Here is a 6000-nt window from a genome sequence, read left to right on the forward strand (position 1 = left end):
AAAGCAGGATAATGAATGTTCTCATCTAGGGGGTAAGTGCAGTGTTTGTTAATTGAGATTGACACTTCACTTGTAATGAAATCGGATAAAGCTTTGCCATAAATATCTGTAAATAAAGGTTTTAAGTTCATAGATTTGAGGTTTAACATTTCACTACTGCAAACTGTAGTGTGGTTTCATAGTCATAATACAAAAAGATTGATTGTTTGATTGTGTAAATGTTTGGATTTGTTGCAGAAATTCCATGTCATTCAGAGCCTTTATACAGCAGCCAACACACATTTTATAAATTTCATTTTTACAATATACTATTTAGAGCTCAATAGCTTAAATATTTCCTATCGGTGGTTCCCAACCTGTGGGTCAAGGGTCACTGCTGGGGCACAAGGACAAGGTATACATGCACATTCACCATGCTATGAGATAATAACAGAACGTTGCGAGACAGAGTTGTTTTAGAGGCAAATGCAGAGACTGTTTGCCTAAAAACTACCCTCGACAGGAACACGCATCAGCGGTTTTGCATGTATTTCCCTCTAAAACAACTCTGTCTGGTAACGTTCTGTTATTATCTCATAGCGTGGTGAATGTGCAGGTCACAACTTGTCCACCAGAGCGTTTTGGAGTTGGATTGAGATGTCACAAGATGTCACATATATAATAAGAGTCAACTTGAAGGTGAGATGGAGAAACTTCAGAGCAAACGTAACGAGCACTGAGGGAAGTGGCGATGGAGCGAAGAGCAAGAGCCTGAGATAAAAAAAAAAAAAAAAAAGGGAAAGAGACCAAGGAGCTGAAAGTCTGAGAAGTCAAAGAGAAAAAGGAGGAGGAGGAGGAGGAGGAGACAGGAGGCCAAACTGAGATCATCATCAGACTCCGCCCAGCACCGCCCTGCTGCTGCTGCTGCTGCTGCTGCAACAAGCCAAGTATCAAGCAAGTATCTCATTTATTTCTCACCATTTCTTTCAAAGTGCATCCTTTTTACATGCTCGTCACATTTGTTTTGTTCCTATAAAACAGCAGAGAGACCCCAGACGTCCAGGGCCCTGCTCCGGCTGCAGGAGTCTAGACCGTCTGCACAGGAACAGGAGGAGATGGAAAGGAAGAAAGAAGAGTCCTGTAGACTCGTATGGAGTGAATATAAGATCATATATGAGTGAGTGAGCAGGAACGAGATCCTCAGAAACCTGCTCTTACCTTTAAACCTTCTTCATAAAACTTGTTATTTTGTGTTATTTCTATAAAATACGTTGTATCTTTTTTCTTTTTTTACATAATCTCATACCTTTACCTGTTCACCTATCCTTTATCCTGTAACTATTTCAGATGGGATATATAATCCTAATCCTTAATCTGAACTGGATCAACTCACATCCTGAAAAACAGGGAATCTAAGTTACTTACTTCTGTAAAGGAACAGCATCACGGTGCTAATTGTAAATATTGATCACAGAGCCAGGTATTGGTTTACAATCCCTTTTCATTAGTTGCAGTTGTTTCACTGACAGAGAACATGTTGTTAACATTGAAACAGTGAAATATAATACTGAGAGTGTATGAGGATATCATCATTATCTCAGGTGCATTTGACAGGGGGTAGACAGTAAATACGTCATTATCAGAACTGGAACATGGAGCTCCAACTTCCCTGTGCACTTGAACGCCTCTGCTGTAATTCTACCCCTGGCTTTACCAGAGGATGTTGCACTCCACCGTCCACCAGTGATGCACAATTACTCCTTCAATATGATGCCACACAAAGACGATTTGGAGAGATGGAGAATCTGATGAAAAGCATTGAACAGGAATTAAATCATGTTTTCCACACCATAGGTTCAGAAAATGGTGCTTGAGACACTGGAGAGCCCAGAGGCAGATTCCAATCTGTGGGCTGAAATTGGAAATGAACAGCGGTCCCGTCTCCATTCTGACAGCCTTGTGTCAATAAAAGTCAGTTTCCCTCCATTGCTTCCCATCGCTGACCACAAAGGGGACTTTTTTTTCTCTTTTCTTTTTCTTTTGGCAGCTACTAGCCACAGCGACGGATGGCTACAGTACTCTAACCTGCAGAAAATGGTGATTGCATTTGCAGTAAGTTAGATTTTAATGATGAATCAGAGCATATACAGAGAGAGGACAAACAAAGTCTGTGTTATATTATATATACAGCAGCGAATTGGTTGTTTTCTGCCTCCAGAGTGAGCAGCACACGCCGGCTCCCCGTGCTGAGGAGATCATATAGTGTGATTTATGGTTCTGGGGTGAATTATGGAAACACTGACCTTCCCTTTACATCCCATCAAACAGATAACTGGCCAGTAAGTTGCTGTTATGATAGCAGGAGGAGGGGTGGAGGCACTGTCATGTATGTTTACATGTCCTGTTGCGGCCTGAACGGCAAATAGAACCAGATTCATATCGGACACCGCCGCCTTTGATACATGAATAGGAGTCGGATATTTTGGATGTGGGTTTGAGCTCCTGCGTGATGCGTGATGGGATGTTTTTTTTTTTCTTCCAACATCCATATACATTTTGCAGCTACACGCTACACAACCTGCACCTCACGGCCTTGGCTGTACAAAATAACATTAACGGTTGCATCTCTAATTTTTTCTTTTCCAACAGAATGTCATGACAATACCATCTCAGAGGGTTTTTTTATATTATTATTTAAAAAAAAAAAACCTTCATCTCCCCCACCTTTGTTTGCACTTAGAATTTGCATATCAAAGAAATCCCATTGGGACCTGCTTTGCATATTTACATCTGATTAGTAACTTTAAATGAACATGTCAAAAATGGTCGAGTTTTCTTTTTTGAATGTGCGAGGACTACCTAGCTTGTATAATTAGTGCCAGCACATGTAACGTAGCCAAAAAACAAAACAAGCTGATTTCAAACAGCACAAGAGGCACCTTTTATATTGCCTTTCATTAGGCGTACTCAAATATTCCTGTCTCACCTTGGACCTCAAAGCTTGCTAAATGATAACTCCCTTCGAATGATAAAGACAAAAATATGTACTGTATGTTTGTGGTAATATTTCTTTGCAATGACATTAGGTCTTGTAAATTCTATCAGTTTGCTTCTGATGGGAATATTTTTAGATGTACGGAGGAAGAGTTTGAAAAGAGAACGTCTGGGTTCAAGGTCACTTAGTTCTGTGACAAAAACAATCTGTCTGCTTACCGTCACATAGTTCAAAGTCACAATAGGGTAAAGTGATATTCTGTCTTCTTACCTGACAGCAGAGTATGTCTCAATGCTGACATGTTATTCCTCTCATTCTGGAGACCACAAGTGAGATCTGAAACCAAATTTAAACATTTTATTTTGCCTGTGTTTTGTCACATGTGGGAGGGACAGACTCGAGGGCCTGCGCCTTCTTATTCCCACCAAGTTGAAAACTTGACATGTTTGACGTTCAGTGTGTGTGTGTGTGTGTGTGTGTGTGTGTGTGTGTGTGTGCATTGCAGCATGTTAAGGAATTGAAACCAAACTTTTCCCAGCTGAAACTTCCTGCTCCTGCAGGCCACAGTCTGCACACAGGGAGCCTAAAAATGAACTAACTATGTGATTATTAATTGGAGTCTATTTTGATTCAGTATTCCACGCTGCATATCGTCACGGGTCCTCAGTGGGATTGTGTCTGCGTAGCAGTGTGTTGGGTGGGGGGAGAGAGAGGGAGAGAGAGAGAGGTGGGGGCAGTCTGGAAGGCTGTGCCGTTAGGAGCACGGCTCGCTACCCGCACATCGGCATACCAATGAGTGGGGTTAAGAAGGCACGGCTCCTCACGGAGACACCGTTCCTTCAGCAGACCCAATCCGCCAAGTCTCCACGGACCTATTTCCAAAAGCTGCTCCTAATGTGGGCCTGTGTCAATCACCCCACAGACACCTCCTCCTCGCCCCCCCTCTTCTCCTGTCCATATGAAATAGTCATACATTAGGAACCAGGGGACAGCACCTCGCTGTCTAGGAGTCCTCATGTATTCTAATGCAATTCAAAAGCTGTGGGTAGTTAAGAGGAGGACAGTAGCTGCTCGTTACACCCGCTCTCTATGGAAGCACTTCCTCCTTTTTTTTTTTTTTTTTAGTTTTTCAAAGAGTTGGATTTCGACATGCGAGAATTCGGCTTTCTTTTGTCTCTGTTTGTTTGTTTATGAAGAGTCATACTGTGCAGGCAAGGAGAGGCTTTAACAGAGGGAGCGTTGTTCTGTCAGCCAGTGGACGGGGGCTCGATATTGGATCTTGCAGTGACATGTTTATGTGACAACATCGTTTGACAGCTTTGACACTCCATAGACAAAACACCTTCAGAAGAGCAGACAGTATGCCCGCTCAAAAAAAATATAGGGATACCTTTTTTTTTTTGCTGCCAAATGTAAACTAAGTTGATGGACTAATATTTTTATTTATTTTTGTTCAGACTTAGGCCTCGGAGTGCATTTCAAACATCGTCACCGCTGCATCTGGCAGCCGCGTCTGCGATGCCTAAAATTATAACGTGTCTTGACTGACGGCTAAAAAATAAGCAGCTGGATGCAAAATGGTGATTGTAGTTCAGATGAAAAAAGTCAAGATGTTTACGAAGAGAGAGCAGTTTCACTACAGAGCCAGCATTAGCTTTAGCGTTAGCATTAGCTGGAGGCGTACAGCAAATGGTTTGGACTTGGACCAATGGCTACTGTGGTTAGGATTAGGTCCATTGATTGATTGATGATGTATTGATGGATAAAAGGATTTCAAGTCTACTTTTTTTTTTATGTTTTTCCAAGTTGAGAAAGAGAGAGGACAAGAAATTTCATGTCAGCCTTCAACACAAAGCTGCCTCCTGTTCATTTAGTTTTGGACATAACAGCAAGATCTGTCTATTTCAAATCAATGAGGAGCACACACACACACAAAAGAAAAAAGAAGAGAAAATCAGAAACCTCTTCTTACAAACTTTGGTAGAAAATTGTGTTTTCATGTAGCCGAACACCCAACGTCTTGTAGCAGATTGTAAAAAGAAATATTTTCAGGACCTTTAAATTGGTCTTTAAATGTTTCTTTATTTTCTTGGTCAAGTGCAAGGTCCAGTTGAAATATCTGCAAAGCTAGGGAGGGCTTTGCTTTTAAAAAAGATGCACAATAAGGTTCAGGTTTTTTTTTTCTTTTTTAGAAAACTGTGTATTTATCGTGGAAATTCCTACCCATAGCTGTGATCTGTGAGTATTTAAAGCAGCAGGATGGTTGTGTTTACCACTCACACATTGCAAAGGGCTCAATTATAGTGTGAACAGTGATGTCATAACATTTAAAAGGAGTAATCAGTAGTCAGTAATCTACAGTAATTACTTTTCCAGAGCAATTTGTCCCCAACACTGACTACTTGTGGGTTGGTTTTGGTCTCACTGGGGAATTGTTGATACAAGAAAAAATACAGAATATCACCGGATGAACTAAACGTTTTCTGTAAATATCAAACAGGTAAAGCGAACTGAACATATATGTAGCTACAGTTTGGTGTAGTTTGGACAATGTCTGCTGGAGTTCAAACCACTTTTTGTTCCATGGAGAAACATTGAAACTCAAGACAAGCTCTGCAGTTTGGTGCACAAAGGTCTTGGGATTGGACGAACCAAGTTTGATGACGACCAGATCAGTTCTTTAGGAGCTAGACCAAGACCAAGTCCAATACCCGAGACCATTTACAAAACCATTCCTCTATTTAGTACCAGTTCTTATAATAAGCATGTGGCTTGATATTTATTATTCCTTTTTCATGTAAAATCTGTAATGGAAACAAAGTTTGGACTGAACAGAATCACACAAGTCTCTCACTTTTGGCACTGGTGCAACCAAGCATATACTTTTGAACAATTTAATCATCTTAAAGTTATTGAATTACATCACATAAACCAAAGTGAGCGAATGACAGAGCGAGTCCAGCTCGACCAAGACCGAGACAAGATCAAGACCTTGAATGTGAGTACCACAACACTACCAGGAGGAG

This window comes from Trachurus japonicus, chromosome 2 (assembly GCF_045865225.1).
Source record: "Trachurus japonicus isolate A0001 chromosome 2, Traja_1.0".
Taxonomy (NCBI): domain Eukaryota; kingdom Metazoa; phylum Chordata; class Actinopteri; order Carangiformes; family Carangidae; genus Trachurus; species Trachurus japonicus.